The sequence below is a fragment of the Caretta caretta genome, chromosome 9 (assembly GCF_965140235.1).
Source record: "Caretta caretta isolate rCarCar2 chromosome 9, rCarCar1.hap1, whole genome shotgun sequence".
Taxonomy (NCBI): domain Eukaryota; kingdom Metazoa; phylum Chordata; order Testudines; family Cheloniidae; genus Caretta; species Caretta caretta.
The window spans coordinates 100,698,801-100,722,255 of record NC_134214.1 but is presented as its reverse complement, the minus strand read 5'-3'; the positions used below and the strand labels follow the sequence as shown (position 1 = coordinate 100,722,255).

The following is a 23,455-nucleotide window of genomic DNA, read 5'->3' as shown; positions in this document are numbered from 1 at the left end:
TGTACCCTGCAATTCAATCTAGACAGTCATTATCCATATAATCACCTCTGTTACAGCACAATAAATATCCCAGTCTCTCAACGATTTGGCTGAGGGGAACTATCGAGTCATGTCACTGTTCCTCAACGTGCATCAGCAGTATTCAAATGTGAACACCAGGAGAGAATGGGAATGCTTGGAAATAACTCAGACTTTGGGAAGAAAATCAGCTTTGGCGATAGAGCAAGTCAGCAGAGAGAATCAATGCAGACAACTCTCTCTGGTGGTGTTCCGATATCTACCGAGACATTTTTTGGTTTGGGTTGTTTTCCTGAAGAGAGCTGGTGGTTTCTTTCTTCCAAATCAGCTTCAGTATAATTGGGCCGGATTCATTCTTCGTGTAATGCCAGCTGAATTCAGAGGAGTTGCCCAGGAAATAATTTAGTCCCTTACGTGAGTGGATTGTTACTCTGTTAAGTCAACTCTGACTGTACTTTTCCATCTGGCTTTAACAGCTCTAGTGTTTGGAGTGCTAATGAGTGGAGGTAAACAGAGTTCACCATGGAGATTCTTAATGCAAGTCCTCTGGGAGCCTTTCCATTGACTTCAGCGGGTCTAGATCAGGTCCCTACACTGGTTTCAAGTGGTAGAAAAGACTAATACCGAGTAAAGGAGAATGAACAAAGAACCAGTCTATTGCTCCACATTTTCCCGTACATCAACTGCAGAAGTTATTGATGAAACAAAGCTGGAAACCGCTGATCTGAAAAATCTCATCTCTCACGGGGAAGCTGGGTAAACAAATGTTTTTTGTTAAAAATAATATATAGCTACTAGTTTGCTTCTTAAGAGTTTGGAATGTGGTTTTTCGTACGAGTGGATTGTGTGCACCCACTAAGCAGAAAATTAGAGTGACATTTGAAAGAAATGAAGATTTGTTCCAATTTTTTTGTCTAAATTACACACAAGACCTCGCTGTCTTGATGTGGTTCACTTAAAGATCAGTACTCCTGTTGCTGAGTGGGTTGCAGAGTGATTCATGCCTACGCAATCTTCTGTCTTTGACTGACAAGAAGAAAAGGCTCAGAGATCAATAAGGAAGACATCTGCAGTTCTGTATGTACTGCAATTAACAGAGTAAACTTTTGATGCTACATCAAATCTATATAAATCAAGACATTTGGAACTAAAGATTTTTTTTAAATGTGGAATTAAAGCAAAAATTAAATGCTTTAATTGAAAATTTTAAACCCAGACCAGCTACAGAACACCGGGGAAGTGTTTAATAATTAAGAATATAGTTAGCAGCCTTTCATACTTCATTTGATATATGACAAAATATGGTGGTTAATCCATCAAACTAAAATATTGCATATCAAATCGGTTTCATTTTTAACAATTTGTCTTCTCTGCTTACCTTCTGTTGTTTGGCATCTCCAGAATAGTCATTTGATTTTCTCCCCCACACACACTGAAAGCAAATGGCAAATTTGTATTTGTTTAAAGAAGTTCAGAACAACAATGGACTGACAATAATAACAACAAATGATAGCAAAGAAGGAGGTAAAAATTCAATTAAAACCTGCTTCTGCCCTAGAAAACTCCCAGAAGAAATTCCTAAGATTTTAATTTGCTGCCTTCCTTATCTCCTGAACACCAGAGCTATGAAGTCTTCTATGCCAGCCCTATAAAGACATTGGAGAAAGGAGTGAATTTGCACACACAGCGGATAACAATTGCTTCCATCTTTTTAGGGCCTTTATTATCGACATGGCTTGCCAGATTGTAAGCAGTAATTATGGACGGGAATGGACCAGACTCTATAGGAATGAGCTTTGTTCAAATAATTGTCTTTTAAAAATCTCCTTACTACGAATAGGGCTTTATTCTCAGTTTGCTGCACACGCTTAACACTCAGTTCCCTGTGATATAACTAGGGCTTTCACAGCCAAATTGGGGTCAGATGTAGCCCTGGGACAGGGCCTCAAGAAGTTGGTTTCCTGAGTGCCACTCCACGGCAGGCTACGACGACACCCACATCTCTGAGTTAAGACCTCTGGCTGCAACTATTATTAACAACATGAATTCCTTTGACCCGTGGTTACTGTTAGCCACCCACAGCCCCCGGGGCTCAAAGCGGCAAGGTGCTGAACACGGGCATGATCCAGCAAAGCCCTTAAGCGTATGCTTAATTTTAAGCAGTCCCATAAAACTCAATGGGACTAATTCATGTGCTTACAGTTAAGTACTTGCTTAGACGCTTTGCTGGGCCAGGCCAGAGTGGTCGGCATCCTGCAGGATCAAGTCCCACTTCCTTTGTGGGGGAAACTGGACATCCTAATGGGACTCCCTCATTAGTAAAGCCTAACCCAACCCATGATGGTTCCAGTAACACTGTTCCAGCCCCCTCCAAACCTGGCTGGTTGTCCCAGTCTGAATACTGGGATATGGCATGTATATGTAATCCAATTGCCTTCGTTCACGGGAACATCAGCTAGTGATCTGACCGCCTGCTGCCAGGTCCCCAAACAGACCTCACCTGAGTCCCATGTCTCCTGATGCTAACATTTGGGGTAGCCCTGCCATGTTGCACAGTGACAGCGAGGTGAGCAGGGAGTTGTTACAAAACACTTTCTGGGTCGGGATGGGTCCAGAGTCAACAGGCAATCCAGAACCCCCTCCAACCACAAGAGCATCCTTATCAGGATCCTGCTGAGACCTTTAGGGCCTAAGCCCCTCTCTGCGACCATCCTGAGCAGAGTGAGTCAAGAAATGAATCTTATTTTATTGAGGCCTCATAAGGCTGGGTCCTTGTTCTGAGATGAAGCTTGAACTCGTAACCACAAGGAAACCCCGAGGGTGGGGTGTTGAAGGACTGTTCCTGCCAGAGCCCATGTCAGGGTTAGGGTGAGTGCTGATAAGCTTATTCATATGGGTGTAGCTTCTTCTATTGTTTTTTAAATGTTTTCTCTGAAATGCTTTTCACCCCAGGAATACAGCAATCTTGCACAGAGAGAGCTGCATGGACTTCTAATGGTTGACAATCCCTGTGCTAGCCATCTCTGAAGAGAAAGCAAGCTGGTGTGTTTGGATGGCTCGTCTCCGCTGGGAAAAACAGTGAAAACTGGGCGGGCTGGAAATACCCCATCAGGAGGGAGAGAGAGACGTGGATCTCCACCCAAGAAAGGCAATGGCTGGGAAGCAGGAAGGCTGCAGTTGGGTGTCCTGGCTGGTCCACTGAGGGGGAATGCAGATGCAGTTGCCCTGAACTTGAACCACGGGTTAGGTGGTGGAGTCTCAGGCTATGACCAGGTAGCACTTCCCAAGAGACCGGCCTGTCTGAGTGACCTTGGGCCTCTGGGGCTGGGCTGCCCACTGATACCAAACCAAGAGTGGGGTTTAGCAGATGGCAAAGGGGACGGGACACTGTAAAGGGGCATTTGCCTCTTGGCTGTTTGCACTGGTGGGTGGGGAACAGAGCTAACTGATGACTCTAAGAGTTACTGTGGAAGTGCGTTTTACCTGTCAGTCACTTAGACTGCGGGGTGTTTTCCCAAGCTGAAGCTGTGTCCCCTCTCCCCCAGTACAGGATGGCATTTAATGTAACCCTCTTACCAATTCCTTGGTAGCCTTTTATTTTTGTCAAACATACGCTTAATTCCTGCCTTGATAATTGAACGAATTCATATTTGCTGCCAGTCACACTTGCTGAAATTGGACATTACAATTCTGCAGATGTTGTGCTGTATTCTGAGAAGATAATGAGAAACACTTTTAAGACATGGATTTGGAAGTTCATTAATTTCCTTTAATGGTGACCCTGTGCTCTGCCTGACGAGCTAATTATGACAGAATTGTTTTGTGAGGCTCGACGACCACAAGTGCTGCTCAGTGCGGAGGCAATCCCGTGACGCAGGGCTATGCTCTCCTCCCCGTTACACCACTCTGGCTGTGCAGTAGGTTGGTCCAATGGAGTTACACCTGTGAGACGGAGAACACTGCTTGGCCCATTGCGCACACATCGCAGACAGAGCGTAGACAGTCCGAGCCATCAGAGCTTTGAATAATGGAACCCCAGAGCTGGATTCATGCTAAAGAACTGGAAGCATCCAAGGACCGAGACCCAGCGCCGCCAAGAAATGCTGGGAACTCTGTGCCCATCTTTGTGGTGCCAGAAAAGCATCAGCTAAAACAGATGAGAGCCAGGTGTACAAGGAGGGGCCTCTGTTAGGAGAGGTTATATTTTAAACGGGACTATAAATAATCTATTTCCTTCCTGTGCCAAGCACTGGACTCAGACCACAAAGGGCTAATGGAGCAATGTTAGAAGCCCCCAACATCTAATTTGATCTATAAAATAACATTTAAACTTAAAACTTTTCATATGTAGAGCTGCAAGTGATTTATAAGGGTCCATTGATGTCAGTGAGGTTGTATCAGGAACCAAAGAATCACAGAAAGAATGAGGAGGACTTGTGGCACCTTAGAGGCTAATAAATGTATTTGAGCATCAGCTTTTGTGGGCTAAAGCTCACTTCATTGGATGCATTCAGTGGAAAATACAGTAGGAAGATACACACACACCATGAAAAAATGGGGGTTGCCATACCAACTCTTAACGAGACCAATCAATTAAGGTGGGCTATCATCAGCAGGAGAAAAAAAAATGTTTGTAGTGATAATCAGGACAGCCCATTTCAAACAGCTGACAAGAAGGTGTGAGTAACAGTAGGGGGAAAATTAGCATGGGAAAATAGTTTTTAGTTAGTGAAATGACTCATCCACTCCCAGTCTTTATTCAAGTCTAATTTGATGGAGTCCAGTTTGCAGATTAATTTCAGTTCTGCTGTTTCTGTTTTTGAAGGTTTTTTGTTGAAGAATTGCAACTTTTAGGTCTGTAATCGAGTGACCAAAGAGACTGAATTGTTCTCTGACTGGTTTTTGAATGTTATAATTCTTGATGTCAGATGTGTGTCCATTTATTCTTTTGCGTAGAGACTGTCCAGTTTGGCCAATGTACATGGCAGAGGGGCATTGCTGGCATACGATGGCATATATCACACTGGTAGATGTGCAGGTGAACGAGCCTCTGAAGGTTCTTCAGTCTTCTCTGATCTTGACGAACCTACTTTATTTGAGGTCATCTGTAAGTGTTGCCAACTCACCGCTCTTCTTCTTTCCTGGCTCATTAGGCAGGCTGTTCACCGGCAGGCAGAGGGCAAGTTTTACTAGTTCATTTTTGCAGATGGGGAAACAGAGGCACAAAATAGCTCAGTGATTTGCCTAAGAGTACACAGTGATAGCGGTGTCAGGAGGGGAGCCCAGATCAGCTGGCTCCCAGTCCCATGGGCCATACAGTCTCCCTACCGTGACCTTTCAAAGCTGTATTAAAGGTTTGGGGGAAGGGGAAAAGACTTCTGATAATTCCCTTCCATGCCTCCTACACACACAGTCTAGCAAACCAGCCCTTCTAAGTTCACTCATCACAGACACTCTCATTAAGAGTGAAAAATTTCCCTCCCTGCCCAGCCAAAATATTTCAGACAGCTCAGTGCGAAGCGCTGCCGACCCATGAGGTAATGCTCCCAATGAGATCATGGCATCATGCAGTCCCCTTGCCTAAGCAGGAGAGAGGCTGGAAAAGGAGCAGGGTGACAGCAGGCATTAGCTCCCCAGGTGCACCCACCGTATTTCTCCTAGAGGCTCAGAAACAAAGAGGGGAGAAATCTGGTTTGGAGGTCTGTCTAGCATTGTATATTTGATTGTTTCCTTCTGCTCTGCAGCAAATAAGCACAGGAGAGGATGGGTCTGTGGGGCTGAGCCCCAGAATGGCACTTGCACCTCTGAGAGGTGTTGTCCATCACTGGATGATCCACTGCCATTGCTTAGATGCACCTTTGATGGGAACACGTCTTTTACAGGTATCAGGCCAGCCCACCAGTGTCCTGAGTTCTTTAAAGCCTCTCTGGTTATTTTTTCAGTGAAACCACAGATTTAATCCATGCTGTCAAATGCCAGCTAATGGTCTGTTGTTTGTTTTCATAGCTAGTAAATATCACTGAGTGATGGAATTTATTAGCAATTATAAAAGCAAACTTTTGCCTCGGGGAACCATTAGTTATTTAAAGCCCCAACCAAAGTGACTCCAGGACCTCTGCTTCCATGCATAATGAATGCATCCAAAATTCTCTATTGTGGAGAGGAAGTGCAAGCCTGCGGTCGCTGTCTCGGCATTAACATTTTGAGCTAGCAGCCTGATGATTAGATAGTGAGACCTTAAACTGGAAAGTCAAAAACAGCCATTCATTGTGTCTGAGTGGAACTTCCTATTTGTGAATGCTTGTGAGATTTGGAAGCTAATTTTGACCCGACTTTGTCCACAGCCCTTTGATGTTTGCTTCCTTGACCTTTCAAGCGCTTGAGTTTTACTAGTGGAAATACCCACAGGAAATACATTGGAAGTATAAACCTTGATTGTTCACAAAGAGCAAAAATTTCAAGTTGCATGGGATTGTAAAATTCACAGTTTGCATCGTGTTAGTTACATAGGTCAGATGGTACAGTTCCTGATCTGTGAATGGATGTCTTCTTTATCTGACAAAACACACAGTGCAAAATATGCATGTTAAAATTGAGCATGCAGTTAGCAATAGGCCCATCCCTGACCACCACCTGTCTCCACCTCAGGATATTTGGATTCGAGTCCAACAGCACAATCTGCTCCTGCTTGGGGACATACAGGTTCGCGATGCCATCAGCTGATCCCTTCTGTGGTCTAGCTTCAGGCCTGCCGGAGAACCAGGCGGTGGAGCACTTGAAGCGAGCTGCCGTTTCCGTGTGTCCATTGAATGGTAGGGCTCTGTTGTCATGTTAAGGCCCAGCAGCGTACTGGGGGAAGGTCAGAGGAGCGCCGCCCCAGCAAGGCTCCAGAGGCACTAACAGTCCCGCAGCAGGCCAACACCTCCCGGAGCTCTGGGGCGTGCCATAGGAGAGCAGCAGCACCCTCCAGCCCCTGGGCTGCTCTGCTCCCCGAGGAGAGGCAGGCACTGGCCGTGGTGCTAGCAGTCTCTCTCCTGCAAGAGCTCACCTAGCACAAAGCCCTGGCATGGGGCTAGGCTGAGGCAGCCGGTGCCTTGTCCTTCCCTCCCTGGTGCACCCAGGCAGGGCCATGCACTGTGCTGGTTCCAGCCCCAGGGTGGAGGGCTCGAGTTCTGAGGGACGTTGCTGTTGAACCCAAGGGCTGCAGGACAAAGAAAGAGCGGCTCCGCCATAGAGCGGGAAGCACTTTGTGACCCCCAGGGCTGGGAGCGAGGGACACAACAAGGGGAGACAGGCATTCGCTTAGGTGACAATTTTCAAAAATGGCAGCTAGTTTTGGTAGCCCAAATCAAGCCCTCCTACCCCCGGCCCAGCCCCGCCGATGTCTGCTTTGCAAAGGTGCTGATCAGCCTCAACGCCAGCCAGAGCCACGGTCTGTACCCAAAGCTGGGGCACCCAAAAGAAGGGGTCACTTGGTGAATAGAGGGAAGGGGAAAGGAGAAAAGTGGTTCTCCCGTTATCACAGCTTCAGCTTGGAGCCTGGCTGACATCTGGGGCCCGCTCTCCAGAGGTACAGAGCACCAGGAGCTCCCTGGCTTCCCATTGGAGCTGCAGTCAAGTCCTGCTGAAGATGCTTTAAAAAAGGCCTGATTGGGAGCGCAGGGTCATCTAGTTCTTCCAAAGCGTCTCAAGTCAGGCAGCCCTAGCCCCCCCTCGCGCCCATGCCCCGGACGAAGGCGCTTTGGGAAATGCAGGCCCCGCAGCCTAAGCCAAACCACGCAGCTCCCGCATTCATAACCAGCCGTGCGTGCAGCGCCCGTCGCTGCACTGAGCCGAGCGCTCTGGGCTGAAAGAAAAGGCAGTTCAGAGGCACTTTGCATCATTCTTTCACAGTTGCCCATTGCAGACAAACTGCGTGTTGAGGAGGTATTTTGCTGTCTGCAGGAGCGGGCAGCTGTCTATCAAAGCTCCTGGAGAACCGTGAGCAGCTACCTCAGCGTGCCACAAAACCGAACACCAATCCCAGCTCCTCACTCCGTCAGCCTAATTACAGGAACCAGACTGTGACTGAAGCCTTGCCACCCGTGGCAGCACAGAGAGCGCCCCACACGGAGGGAACACGAGCCCCTCATTTCACTTTTAGCTCCCGCAAGTGATGGCTTCAGCAATGCGACAGCAGCTTGACGGCGGTCGTGGACGAGGGTCAGTGGATGGGAAAATGTCGGTGCTTTTCAGCAGTTAGCCCGTACAAGAACCACTACACGCAGCCACGTGGGGTGCCAGAAACCAGCAAGGGCCAAAGGCAGCTCTGCCGGCACTGTATGACGGGAGTGCGCACGGAGTCTTTGCAGGAAGGGCGGCACTTAACCACGGTCTCTCTTGCATGGGCAGCTCTTCCCCAGGCATCCAGTTAGGTGCCATAGCTTAGTTTCCCTCAATGATCCAGTCTCATCAAAGAGCCTAGCACAAGGCCAGCTCTGGAGGGAGGGCCTGGTGCTGGGCACCCCAGCTATAACTGGCCCCAGTAAGCTCACTGGCTGGGAATAAGGGACACCAAAGGTTTCCATCCCCCTGCTACCACGTAGGGCTGTGCAGTGAAAGCCACTTAATAGGACTGGGCTGGACAAAAACAACCCAGCAGCAGCTGGACAACAAGAAGCAAGAATGAGGAGCTGGTGCTCATTAGATGCCAGATGCTGCATCATAAATTAAGACATTTTTGTCCCCTCTGAGTCGTTAAAAGCTCGTTAAAAGCTCTCCGTCTAGATCTGAGCCCACCGCGCCACCCCTGGGGAAGGGGGGACGTTCCAGGATGTGCACTATTCTGGTGGCGGCAGGATGCTGGCTCAGCTGCCGATCCAGCCAGGCAGACAGAGATCAGCACGTGGGGCGTAGATGGGAGGAGAGGACGACGCGTGGGCAGATGTGACCGAGCGCCCACCCAGCATCTTCAGAGCGACGAGGCTGAAACACCGCGGGACGGACCTGTCTGCTCAGCCCAAGACTTTCCGGCGGTGGCTGACTCGAGTCCTCTCGGGACGCGGGAGCCTGCTGCTGCACGTGCTGGGACCGAAACCCTTGCTGCACTTACCGGCCGAAGCGCAGCACAGAACCCGCAGCGGTTAGGGAGGAAGACAGAGGCGGGCCACTGCTTGGGGCCCATGCTACAGGGGAGCTGCCTGGAGCTGTTGCAGAATGGCTCTCCAGCTATCCTGCCCTCTCTGTGTCCTACCATTCTCATCGCCACTGAGTGCATGGGGAGGGCCTGGAGAGCTTTGACTGTCTCTGCCGAGGAGGAGGACAATCTGTGGCCGTCTCACTTAACCCCTCCCTGTTAAAGTAGGGGTTCTTCCCCCATGCTTTTAAGGAATACAAGGTTTTTGATACCTAGCTCAGACATTCAAAAGCCCTCCACGGGAGTTTTGCCTGAGTCAGAGCTGGAAGATCTGAACACTAATTGTATCCACTTGCTGTGGGATTCACTAGTTAATGGCATGGACATACTTGTTACAGATTTCATTGTGCATTTTTTATTTTACATGTTGTCCTTTTATTTCATTAGCTGTTTGTATTGTGAGCATGCACAATGTTTCCTTATGAAATAATCAGCTGCAAGAGGCCTTTTCATTGTAATATACAGTCAATGGGGCACCAGAGATTAATCATTTTAACAGGCTTTAGGAGATGCAATTCTTCCTTAAACAAAACACCCCCCACAGTGCAACGAGGCCATATTTTCAAAATTGCCAATCCACATCCATGCACGCCCAGTTTCCATGTGCATCCAACTTCTAATGCTCATGCCGGCATTTGATGTTACACAGGTACAGTCCTAGGCAGGTGTGCAAACCCAGCTTACTCACATGCATTGGAAGCTACACATGAAGCTGGGCTCATGCAATAGGGAATGTATTTGTGTACACTGCTAGACATTTCAGCCGGGTCTGTTTATTTGAACAGAAAATGGGCTTTTCCCATGTGTGCTGCAAAAGTAAATTTACTTCCCTTTATGCTTAACTCATCCTACTAAATAATAGAATTTACTAAAAGTCATTCTCAGCTCTTACCGAGACTCAGAGACAACATACTGTATCTAGAATGTATGATCATAGCATGTGTTCCATGAATGATACGTCAGTTACTAATACTGTCTAGGACATGCAATTATGTGAAATATATTCACCCACTCAAATAAAATCTGAAAGTGTTGTTTATCCTGCTTGGAAAATGAACACTGGATTGGTGAATTTCAGAGTAGCAGCCGTGTTATTCTGTATTCACAAAAAGAAAAGGAGGACTTGTGGCACCTTAGAGACTAACCAATTTATTTGAGCATACGCTTTCATGAGCTACAGCTCACTTCATCGGATGGATTCAGTGGAAAATACAGTGGGGAGATTTATACACACAGAGAACATGAAACAATGAGTGTTACCATACACATTGTAAGGAGAGTGATCACTTAAGATGAGCTATTACCAGCAGGAGAGCAGGGGAGAAAACCTTTTGTAGTGATAATCAAGGTGGGCCATTTCCAGCAGTTGACAAAAACGTCTGAGGAACTGGGGGGGGGGGGGGGGGGGGGGAGGGAATAAACATGGGGAGATAGTTTTACTTTGTGTAATGACTCATCCACTCCCAGTCTCTATTCAAGCCTAAGTTAATTGTATCCAGTTTGCAAATTAATTCCAATTCAGCAGTCTCTCCTTGGAGTCTGTTTTTTAAGTCTTTTTGTTGAAGAATTGTGACTTTTAGGTCTGTAATCGCGTGACCAGAGAGATTGAAGTGTTCTCCGACTGGTTTATGAATGTTATAATTCTAGACATCTGATTTGTGTCCATTTATTCTTTTACGTAGAGACTGTCCAGTTTGGCCAATGTACATGGCAGAGGGGCATTGCTGGCACATGATGGCATATATCACATTGGTAGATGTGCAGTTGAACGAGCCTCTGACAGTGTGGCTGATGTGATTAGGCCCTATGATGGTGTCCCCTGAATAGATATGTGGGCACAGTTGGCAACGTGCCTCCAGCTTTCACCCTGACCACACCACACGATCCATTGTCTACAGCCAAGCTCTGCAATACAACCGCATTTGCTCCAACCCCTCAGACAGAGACAAACACCTACAAGATCTCTATCAAGCATTCTTACAAGTACAATACCCACCTGCGGAAGTGAAGAAACAGATTGACAGAGCCAGAAGAGTACCCGGAAGTCACTACTACAGGACAGGCCTAACAAAGAGAATAACAGAACGCCACTAGCCATCACCTTCAGCCCCCAACTAAAACCTCTCCAACTCATCATCAAGGATCTACAACCTATCCTGAAGGACGACCCATCACTCTCACAGATCTTGGGAGACAGGCCAGTCCTTGCTTACAGACAGTCCCCCAACCTGAAGCAAATACTCATCAGTAACCACACAACAGAACCACTAACCCAGGAACCTATCCTTGCAACAAAGCCCATTGCCAACTGTGTCCACATATCTATTCAGGGGACACCATCATAGGGCCTAATCGCATCAGCCACACTGTCAGAGGCTCGTTCACCTGCACATCTACCAATGTGATCTCTCTGGTCACTCCATTACAGACCTTTAAAAGTGGCAATTCTTCAACAAAAAAACTTCAAAAACAGACTCCAATGAGAGACTGCTGAATTGGAATTAATTTGCAAACTGGATACAATTAACTTAGGCTTGAATAGAGACTGGGAGTGGATGGGTCATTACACAAAGTAAAACTATTTCCCCATGTTTATTCCCCCCTTCCCCCCACTGTTCCTCAGATGTTCTTGTCAACTGCTGGAAATGGCCCACCTTGATTATCACCACAAAAGGTTTCCCCCCCCCCTCCCCCTGCTCTCCTGCTGGTATTAGCTCATCTTAAGTGATCACTCTCCTTACAGTGTGTATGGTAACACCCATTGTTTCATGTTCTCTATATATATAAATCTCCCCACTGTATTTTCCACTGCATGCATCCGATGAAGTGAACTGTAGCTCACGAAACCTTATGCTCAAATAAATTGGTTAGTCTCTAAGGTGCCACAAGTACTCCTGTTCGTTTTACTGGATTGATGACTATCAGTTATGTTTGCATTGTCTGTACCCTAAATGTGTATGTCCGGCCATTCCTGTTACTCCAAGCTCTTGCTTAAATACTCCTAGTTTGTCTCTGTGAAGACTGTAAAGTTCTCTAGAAAATCATGATTAGTCTGATCTAAGAGAAGCAGTGACTGGAAAATGAACGAAAGGAACTAGAGGATCAGTTTATGGCTCAGTGATTGGAAGGAACAGCCAAAATGTGCTGTTTTATTGTTTACTTTGACAATGTAATAGCCAAAAAAAACCCAAAAAACCTTGGCTCTGCAAACTAGTGATAATAATATGCATGTATAAATTATAATGTGCATTGTGTATGTTCAAACCACGTATCATACTGACAATTATTTCCTCCTTTTCTTTAAAATGCCTCTTGGAACTCCTCAAAGCAGCTCTTAAGGAGCCTGGTGATGGCACAATTACGTGTCAGCTGCAAATAACCTAGATACTTCCAAGGTTAAGGTCTAATTACCAGTCAGGTTCTCCTTGGCTTCTTAACCTGCGCCTCCCCTATGTCCCCCTAGGGCCACTGGATGCATGCAACCCAAGGAACACGTAGCAATTGCTGGTTGAATTTCTCCAAGTTGTACATTTCTTTTTCTTCCAGCTGCGTGTCACTCTGGTAGAATTACTGTAGCCTGTGGAAATTGAAATTTTGCTTAGCTTTCCACATGAGGGGCTCATCTTGGAAAGCATGAGTTCGGAAGAGCTATTGTATTAACTAGGAGCAGCAATTAGGCATTTTTAGACCCCCTAAATGCATCTTTCACAGAGAGGGCTGCTGGGGGGGTCTCCTTGTCCAGGGCTAGGCCTTGCTTTTGTGTGGTGTCTAAAATAGCTGCATGTTTCTTTTTCTCCCCTTTGTTTCCTTCCACATCCTCTTAATTAGCTCTGGCATAGTAAAAGAAAAATCAGTGTACTGGCAGGTGAGAGTTTTTCCAGCGTAGCCATGGGCAAGAGGGAAATTGTAAAAAGGAGCCAAGGACTCTGCAAAGTTCTTGTTGTGACTGGGGGTAGGGAGGACCGGATGATTCAGCCACAGCTTTTGGGTGAGCAGAAAGTAACTGCACCACCCACTAGGCTTAGAGACGTTTTCTGAAGTAGGGGATAGCTTCCACTTCCAAGCAATGTGTCTATTAATGAAAAGCACTCCAGATGAGCTAGGTTGGCACCAGGCAACATGCAGATGGCACATCTGCTCCTTAGATGGAGCAGCCTCAGGCATCCTCACCCACCCCCTGTACTAGCAGAAGATAAAACTGCTATTGAGGATCCTTGCAAATAGGCCTGTTGGGTCTAGTATCAGAAGACCCCTTTACAGAAGCATGGAGGAGAGGTGCTGGGTTCTGTTCCCTACAGTCGGGAACTTTTTAATGAAGTTCCCCCATTGTTACCAGCAACTCAACTAGTCTCTGAAGCCAGTTTAATTACATGGTGTTAAATATGCCAGAAGCCACCAAAGCATCATCTACACGCTGGCTGGAGGATGGCTAAGGGCGACTTATTACTGTTTAAATGATCAGTTTGTTCCAAAACCTCTTCTACAGACTCCTCAGTCTAGGACAGTTCCTAAGATTTCTCATCTAAAAAGAATGGCTTGGGTGTAGGAATCTTGCTCATATCCTCCGCAGTGAAGACCAATGCAAAGAATTCATTTAGCTTCTCCTCAATTATATTGACTGCTCCTTTAGGACCTCGATCGTCCAGAGCACTACAGCATATTATTTGAAGTAGTTTGTAGGACATGAGAAGACTTACCACCGTAATTGTGTGAAACAACCTAAGATAGGAGAGGTCACATATTAAAGAAATATTGTCTCCCTCCTCCCCACCTCCTGCTAAAAACCAAACCAAACCCAACACAGAATCACCAAGGGTGGAATCTGAATATCTGACCTGAACTTTGATTAACTGAGAAATATGATTTCCATCAGGGTTGGGGCTTTCCATAGTACATTACCTCTATCATTTAGATTTTAAACAGGGCTAGACCTTGTTATGGTTGGTAACAGATCAGCATAAGGTAGCTTAAGAGAAGTTGTTTCCCTGTTTAATGTATTTGCTACTATCTTGTTGCCTGCCAACATTGCCGACTGCACAGTGGAGAACTCCAGTACCAACCCTGAAAATGAAGCACATAAAATAAAATGTCAGGCAATTTCAAGAGGAAAAGCAGACTCGAGTGCTGGGATGAATACATGCTATTGTCAACATTCTAAAAACTCATCATTTTACTTGTCACGTTAAACCACTGTACTTCTTTCTGGCATCATGTTGATAGAAAACAAAGATGGGAACATGTGTCCATGACACCGGGTAAAGCCCGTCATAGAAGCAATAGGAGAGGTCAGAGCGGAAATCTATAGTTAGGCCCTCTCAAATTCACCGTCCATTTTGGTCAATTTCACAGTCATAGGATTTTAAAAATCGTACATTTCATGATTTCAGCTATTTAAATCTGAAATGTCACAGTATCACTGTTGGGTTCCTGACCCAAAAAGGGGGAGGGGGTCGCAAGGCTATTGTCGCGGGGGGCGGGGGTTGCGGTGTTGCTACCCTGACTTGCGCACTGCTTGCCGGCGCGGCTCTGCCTTCAGATCTGGGCGGCTGGAGAGCGGCGGCTGCTGGCTGGGAGCCCAGCTCTGCAGGCAGCATCCCGCAAGCAGCAGCGCCGAAGTGAGCATGACGATACCATGGTCTGACACCCTGACTTCTGCTCTGCTGCCTGCAGAGCTGGGCCCTCGGCCAGCAGCCGCCGCGCTCCGGCCGCCCGGCTCTGAAGCCAGCGGCGCAGAAGTCAGGGTGTCAGACCATGGTATCGTCATGCTCACTTCTGCGCTGCTGCTGGCGGGATGCTGCCTGCAGAGCCGAGTGCCTGGCCAGCAGCCACCACGTTCCGGCCACCGGCTGTTGCTCTCCAGCCACCCGGCTCTGAAGGCAGCTCAGAAGTAAGGGTGGCAATACCACTATCCCCCTAAAATAACCTTGTGATCCCCCTGCAACTCCCTTTTGGGTCAGGAGTCAGGACCTGCAGTTTGAGAAATTCTGGTCTCCCCCTGTGAAATCTGTGTAGTACAGGGTAAAAGCGCACAAGAGACCAGATTTCACGGTTTGTGAGGTGTTTCTCGTGGCCGTGAATTTGGTAGGGCCCTAGCTATTGTATATTTGCCATCTTCACACGCGTTTTACAAATGGAATATTGGCCTCTGACCCATCATCCCTCCCCTGAAGGATGAGCCAGAGCTCCCCCGAGAGCGGGACACGCACTTCCATCTAGCCCTTCACACGCATTCTGCTCAGTTATTTGGGGGGGGGGGGTTCGGTTTGGTTACCAGATGTCCCACTCCACCTTGACAACAATTGGTTTCTGTCCACGGACAGCTGCCGGACGCGAAGCAGCACCTAGCCCACCACCGGGGCTCCTAGGAGCCAGGTAGTGGAGATAAATAATTTATATCATCAAAATTTGGCCTGCTGCGTACCAACGAAGCGTTGCTGCAATTACCCGTTAGCTGCAGAAGCCCGGCTACAGCCAATGCAGGCACCCAGGCTGACGTGCTCACACACTGAGCTCAGGGGCTCAGAAGAATACGCAAGCAGGAAACATGTGACCTTTTCGGTGGTAATTCACATCTCTTGCTAGCGAAAGGGCAGGATTCAGGAGCAAGTTGCGGAAAGGGCGAGACCTCCCCGTGAGTTTGTATTGCCCGCATGGTCTCCATGCTCCCGAGACATCGCGCGGTCAGGGCCCCTGTGCTCCCTTTAGCTGGCAGTCGCTTCTCGGCCTTGACATTTAGAACTTACCAAACCTGTCGCTTCAGTATCGAACAGTCGGAAAACAAAGCACCATTTCCAGGTAAGCAGCTTAACAGCCCGTAGTGGGGGGCAGCAGCCAGAGTTATTTTACTGGGTTGGCACTGGTGCAGGATGCTCCCACGGTTTGCTATTTTAATATACGTGAAAACGAACATGAATTTAAAGAAGCAATTGAATGTTTTGCCTCAAGCCCAGTGGCAAACGAGGTCATATATGGAGGTGTCACTGAAACGTTTCTACCCGAATGTATCGCCACCAGTCCCATTATCTATTCTTCGTGAAGCCAGGCAGATCCATCCCCCTCAGGTTTTATGGGGCTGTCCTGCTTTGACCCCCAGCCCCTCCTCACCTGATTGAAGTAGAACATTTCCCACATTCAGTGGCTCTTGCAGCTGTATGCATGTTACACATGGTGCATATCACTGGCAGAGGCAGGGCCAGAGAGAGCAGCTACTTCGGGGATGGGGAGAGACACGGCACCAGGGCAGGCCAGGCTGGAAGGTGGGGGGTGAGCGTGGCGCAGATTTGGCAGGCAAGGCTCCGGGTTGGCTCCTCAGGGATTGGGGGTGAGGCCAGGGACATCCCAGCTCCCCTTGGGTTGGGCTCAGCAGCCACTGTGCTCAGGAACCATTCCTGCTCTTCACAGGTGACAATGCTGCATCCTGCGTTAGCCACTAGAAATGCTGGGGGGTATGAGATCACCTGGCAAAGACCCCAGTTCCAGAGCAAACCCTCAGCCCCAGGCAACGGGGGTTGGAGGATACGAAGAACTCCATAATGACAAGATGTGCAGGGTCCTGGATAGGACCCACGTCCTAGCTGATGGTGCATGTTATGCAGAAGGGACATGTGCAGAGTCTTGGCTGAGGCATAAACTGGCAAAGAAAAGTGTCTCTTGGCTGAGAATTCATCTGGCTGAGATGCCACCAGCTCCTCAAGATGCATCTCTCCACCGTGCAGTGTCACTCCATCACCCAGCTGTGAGGCATAAACACAGCAGAAAACAAAAGGCCCAGACAAGTCACGGTGCTAACACGATACGCACTCAGCCTCCTTCACCCTGCACTGGGACCCAGATTCATAGAGTGTTGGGCCAGGACCAGCATGCCCTCTATTTTGCCCACCCATGTGCGGAATGGATTTTGTTATGTCCACCAATATGGAGGCAATGTGTGACACATGACCTTCATATGGGTGCACATAAAATCCATGTGGTGGGGGTGGGGCCGAGGGGCTCAGAGTGTGGGAGAGGGCTCAGGGCTGGGGCAGAGGATTGGGTGGAGGGCCCGGGGATGATGGGTTGGGGGTGCAGGAGGGTGCTCCAGGGCTATGGCGGGGAGAGAGGGCTCCCCCCAGCAGCACCTAGGCTGGGGCAACAGGATAGGAGCCCCTCCCCCAGCAGGTCCAGGCCAGGGCTGGGTTCGGGCCGGGGGAGGGGCGCCTGGACTGCAGATAGGTCCAGACCAGGCTTCCCCGGCTGCAGCAGGTTGGGGTCGGGGTGCCCCTCCCCCAGCCAGGTTCCCTGAGCACCTGCGCCCCACTAAGAAGGCAGCCGCGCAGCTTACAGGGAACTTAGACCAGGATCCGTTACTGTGAACTTCTGCGCAAGAGACACCCCAGAATTTCATCCAGTCACTCCGGTATGCAGCCTGGTCACGTGTGTTGTTTCAAGCATCGTTTCTGTAAGCGGCAAACACACACTCTGTAGCCGCACTGCCGCCTACCTATTGTCCCTACACAAATCCTATTGTTTAAACCCCGGCAGCTACTCGATACTACAGTCAGCTGCCATTGCACTGAACAGGTCTAAACTCAGCCAGTTGGCCACTTCCCATGAAACCCAGAGTTTAAATGCCAATGTGACAGACCCCCCTAGAGATACCATAAATGGGCTAGAATATTGTTTTAATGGCACGGCAGCAGATTTCTGTGTTAGGGGAATAAAAGCATAGGCCAATCTAAATTAACCAGCTGCATCTTAGACGTGTTCCCTAACAAACAGACTGATTTTATACAGTTTAAAATAGTAACTCCCGGCAATCAATGAATGCGGAACAGCAACGGGCATAACCAGCACCTGCTGGAGCTATTTTGCTAGACACAGAAGCCTCAGTAGCTGTGTGTATCACAAAATCTTCTCTTGCCGTGCTCCATAATGGATTATGATTGCACTCTCCGAGACCTACATTCCCTTATATTTTAGGCTCTGTCCCAGGAGGTCCCAATTAATCAAGTCGTCAGATAGTTGCACCGATATTTACGTTAGCCGCATTCCAGTGTGGGAAGGGGAGAAAGGCTGCAGAGCTTGGTGTCAAAATCCACTAGCAGAGCTTTGCAATCACAACAGCAGCTCTGAAATGTGCTTTCAGGCGGGAAGAGATTACACTGTCCATACACGGCTCCTTAGGGCAGAAACGGTCATTTATTACAGCTGTGCAACTCCTCGCACAATGGGGCCCAAGCCGGTTGTGGCCTTTAGGTGCTGCACCAGGGTAGTAAATGATAACAGACTTACCATCAGGGGTACTCAGGACATTTTAGATTTTCACACCATTGATTTTAAAATACTATTGTGTAGGAGGCTCTCAGACTTCGTTCATGTATTACCATACTTGCACTGACCATAACATTCATGTGCAAGGCGCAAACACAGCATCTCTTGCACACTGAGTGAGAAGAGAGGGCAGAAAACCTTTTCAAACCCACAAAGGAGGCAGCCAGCACGTGTTGCAAGTGTGTGCATAGCCGGCAGTGCCAACAGCATTTACCAGCCCAGATGCGGACATGCTCCACCTTCCCACCCCTGCCTCCCAGCATTCAGGATAGCGTGGGGGAAATGAACTGAGTGAAGACCAAGATGTACCAGTCTTTCCTTTTCAAAGATCACACTCTTCAGGACAAGAGCAAAAGCGCGTGAGTACAACACCTACCGCAACAGGGTCCTGATCGTTGAGGTACGGCTGGATCCGGACACCCCAACGTCTGAGGTAGGCAGACGCCACCGACGTGCACTTGGTAAATACCTGTGGTGCTGTTACTAGGCCAAATGGGAGGACCGCAAACGGATAGCGGTTGGGACCTACCGTGAGCCGGAGGAAGCGTCTGTGTCCCTCGAAGATAGCAATGTGGAAGTATGTATCTTTCAGATCAAGGGCGGCGTACCCGTCTCCCAGATCCTGGGAGGGGATGATGGAGCCCAGGGAGACCACGCAGAACTTCAGCTTTGCTAGGAAAGGGTTCGAGTCTCGCAGGTCCAGGATAGAGGATGGATCTAGACTGTTCTCAGTGGTAGCAGATGACAGAATGAGGAGTAATGGTTTCGAGTTGCCGTGGGGGAGGTTTAGGTTGGATATTAGGAAAAACTTTTTCACTAGGAGGGTGGTGAAACGCCGGAATGCGTTACCTAGGGAGGTGGTGGAATCTCCTTCCTTAGAGGTTTTTAAGGTCAGGCTTGACAAAGCCCTGGCTGGAATGATTTATTTGGGGATTGGTCCTGCTTTGAGCAGTGGGTTGGACTAGATGACCTCCTGAGGTCCCTTCCAATCCTGATATTCTATGATAGGTTGCAGACTGCCCTTGGTGTTCGGGATTAAAAAGTAATGGGAAAAGAACCTCTTGTTCCTGTACTCCGGAGGAACCATCTCCACCACACCTAGCTGCAGTAGCCCCTCTACCCCCTGTGCGACGAGACTCATGAGAAGGGTCCCTGAAGAGGGACAGGGAGGGTGGTGGGAAGGAGGGGTAGAAAGTAACTGAAGGGTGTAACCCCGTACCACTGTACTGAGGACCCATCAGTCCGATGTTACATATGCCCATGCAGGGAGGAAAGGAGAAAGGCAGTAGGCAAAAATAGGGGAGGAAGGATCCTGGGAACAGTCCGGTAGGTCACCCTCAGGCGTACCTTCAAAATGAGCACTTGCCCGCCTGCTTATTGCGGGTCGAGCTTGACTGAGAGGCCTGCAAAGGCTGTTGGCCAGGACGCCACTGGTAGCCTCTGGATTTCTTATGGGGAGGTGCCTGGCGAAGGGGCTGCCCTGGCCGAGGCTGCTGTGGTTTGAACCGCTTGCAGGTAGGGCCGTGAACATACAAGCCCAGCGTTTTAAGGGTCATGCGGGAGTCCTTTAGGCCATGGAGCTGACTGTCTGTCTGTTCCGCAACCAGGGTTTGCCCATCGAAGGGAAGGTCTTGCATCGACTGTTGAGCCTCCGTGGACAAGCCAGAGAGGAGCAGCAAGGATGTCCGGTGCATGGCGAAGGCTGAGGCCATGGTTCGGGCGGCAGTGTCTGCCATATCTGACACCGCCTGAAGCTTCGCCCTGGCCACAATTGTGCCCTCCTCTATAATAGCCCAGAACTGCTTCCTAGAAGCCTCAGGAAGGGAGTCCTCGAACTTGGCCATGTCGACCCTCTTCAAGTAAGAAAGGAGAGCAGCAGAATACAGACCCTGGAATTCAGAAAAGCAGACTTTGACAACCTCAGGGAACTGATGGGCAAGATCCCCTAGGAGAATAACATGAGGGGGAAAGGAGTCCTGCTCCAGTTGGTCCTGCTTTTAAAAAATCCTTATTGAGGTTACAGGGACAAACCATCCTGATGTGTAGAAAGAATAGTAAATATGGCAGGCGATCAGCTTGGCTTAACAGTGAAATCCTTGCTGATCTTAAACACAAAAAAGAAGCTTACAAGAAGTGGAAGATTGGACAAATGACCAGGGAAGAGTATAAAAATATTGCTCAGGCATGCAGGAGTGAAATCAGGAAGGCCAAATCACACCTGGAGGTGCAGCTAGCAAGAGACATTAAGAGTAACAAGAAGGGTTTCTTCAGGTATGTTAGCAACAAGAAGAAAGTCAAGGAACGTGTGGGCCCCTTATTGAATGAGGGTGGCAACCTAGTGACAGAGGATGTGGAAAAAGCTAATGTGCTCAATGCTTTTTTTGCCTCTGTCTTCACGAACAAGGTCAGCTCCCAGACTGCTGCATTGGGCAGCACAGCATGGGGAGGAGGCAACCAGCCCTCTGTGGAGAAAGAAGTGGTTTGGGACTATTTCGAAAAGCTGGACAAGCACAAGTCCATGGGGCCAGACACGCTGCATCCGAGAGTGCTAAAGGAGTTGGCGGATGTGATTGCAGAGCCATTGGCCATTATCTTTGAAAACTCATGGCGATCGGGGGAGGTCCTGGACGACTGGAAAAAGGCTAATGTAGTGCCCATCTTTAAAAAAGGGAAGGAGGATGACCCTGGGAACTACAGGCCAGTCAGCCTCACCGCAATCCCTGGAAAAATCATGGAGCAGGTCCTCAAGGAATCAATTCTGAAGCATTTTGAGGAGAGGAAAGTGATCAGGAACAGTCAGCATGGATTCACCAAGGGCAAATCATGCCTGACTAATCTAATTGCCTTCTATGACGAGATAACTGGCTCTGTGGATGAGGGGAAAGCAGTGGACGTGTTCTTCCTTGACTTTAGCAAAGCTTTTGACACGGTCTCCCACAGTATTCTTGCCAGCAAGTTAAAGTAGTATGGGCTGGATGAATGGACTATAAGGTGGATAGAAAGCTGGCTAGATTGTCGGGCTCAACGGGTACTGATCAATGGCTCCATGTCTAGTTGGCAGCTGGTATCAAGTGGAGTGCCCCAAGGGTCGATCCTCGGGCTCGTTTTGTTCAATATCTTCATAAATGATCTGGAGGATGGTGTGGATTGCACCCTCAGCAAGTTTGCAGATGACACTAAACTGGGAGGAGAGGTAGATACGCTGGAGGGTAGGGATAGGATATAGAGGGACCTAGACAAATTAGAGGATTGGGCCAAAAGAAATCTGATGAGGTTCAACAAGGACAAGTGCAGAGTCCTGCACTTAGCACGGAAGAATCCCATGCACCGCTACAGACTAGGGACCGAATGGCTAGGCAGCAGTTCTGCAGAAAAGGACCTAGGGGTTACAGTGGACGAGAAGCTGGATATGAGTCAACAGTATGCCGTTGTTGCCAAGAAGGCTAAAGGCATTTTGGAATGTATAAGTAGGGGCATTGCCTGCACATCGAGGGACGTGATCATTCCCCTCTATTTGACACTGGTGAGGCCTCATCTGGAGTACTGTGTCTAGTTTTGGGCCCCACACTACAAGAAGGATGTGGAAAAATTGGAAAGCATCCAGAGGAGGGCAACAAAAATGATCAGGGGGCTGGAACACATGAGTTATGAGGAGAGGCTGAGGGAACTGGGATTGTTTAGTCTGCGGAAGATAAGAATGAGGGGGGATTTGATAGCTGCTTTCAACTACCTGAAAGGGGGTTCCAAAGAGGATGGCTCTAGACTGTTCTCAGTGGTAGCAGATGACACAACGAGGAGTAATGGTCTCAAGTTGCAGTGGGGGAGGTTTAAGTTGGATATTAGGAAAAACTTTTTCACTAGGAGGATGGTGAAACACTGGAATGCGTTACCTAGGGAGATGGTGGAATCTCCTTCCTTAGAAGTTTTTAAGGTCAGGCTTGACAAAGCCCTGGCTGGGATGATTTAGTTGGGGTTGGTCCTGCTTTGAGCAGGGGTTTGGACTAGATGACCTTCTGGGGTCCCTTCCAACCCTGATATTCTATGATTCTATGATTCAGTAGTTCCTGGTGCACTTTAGCATTATCCGGAGGAACTGGCGACGATGAGGAGGATGTCGGAGCTGTAGGGTCCTCCACAACTATTGGTGGCCCAGTGGCTTGCTCCCCTACTCCCTCTTGGACCTGCGGGGTCCTTGCACCCGAGGCTTCATGCACAGGTGAAGTCTGGCAAACAGTGTTACATAACTACATGAGTCCACATGGCCTAGTAAGGAAAGGCAGATGTTGACAGGGGTTTATGGACTGAAAGTTCTTTGTCTTATCAAATTGTTCATGGTCTGGAGTCTTTCTGTAGGAGGTCAAGCCTTGCTGCCATCGAATATAGGGTCACTCGTATAAAGTCTATAGTATTTGTGGGAATTTAAGTGGACTTTTCTTTATTTACACAGATTCTCACGGTTGCCAGAACATGAAGCAAGAACAGAGTTGCTAACTGGACCTCCTGACTGCAACCACTATTAGAAGCCAGTCGGATATGAGAAGATTGTACAGCCGGGACATCTCATTTGGGCCACCACCACTGAAAAGACCTTCGTGAAGACCCTGGTGCTGTGGATAGCCTGAAGGGGAGTTGTGATTATTGGACCTAAAAACTTATCCTAATAGCGAGCTTTGATGTAAAAGCTGTGTGCAAGTTTATAAAATGTCACAGTACCTTTTTGCCTAGTTGGAAAATAACCCAAAACAGGTCAAGTTGTTTTCAATATATAAATATTAAGAAGGGCAACAGAAGCAGGCAGAATGAAAGGTTTGGTACAAACAAGGCGGGGGGCTACTGATATGGTTCAAGGACTATGGAAATCACGGTTGGTAGAAACAGAGGATGCGGAACTGGAGATTAGTGCCCCAAGGCTGGCGTAGCAGCTGGTGGGCCTGGTTCATGGATGGAAAATGA

General features: G+C 48.4%; 1 long non-coding RNA gene across 1 annotated transcript; it reads left to right on the top strand.

The window, feature by feature from the left end:
* Positions 1-226: 226 nt before the first annotated feature.
* Positions 227-10,369, top strand: LOC125643020 (uncharacterized). Its single transcript, XR_007358559.2, has 3 exons — positions 227-774; positions 2,971-6,830; positions 7,963-10,369. It is a non-coding gene; the product is annotated as an uncharacterized LOC125643020 (long non-coding RNA).
* Positions 10,370-23,455: the final 13,086 nt, after the last annotated feature.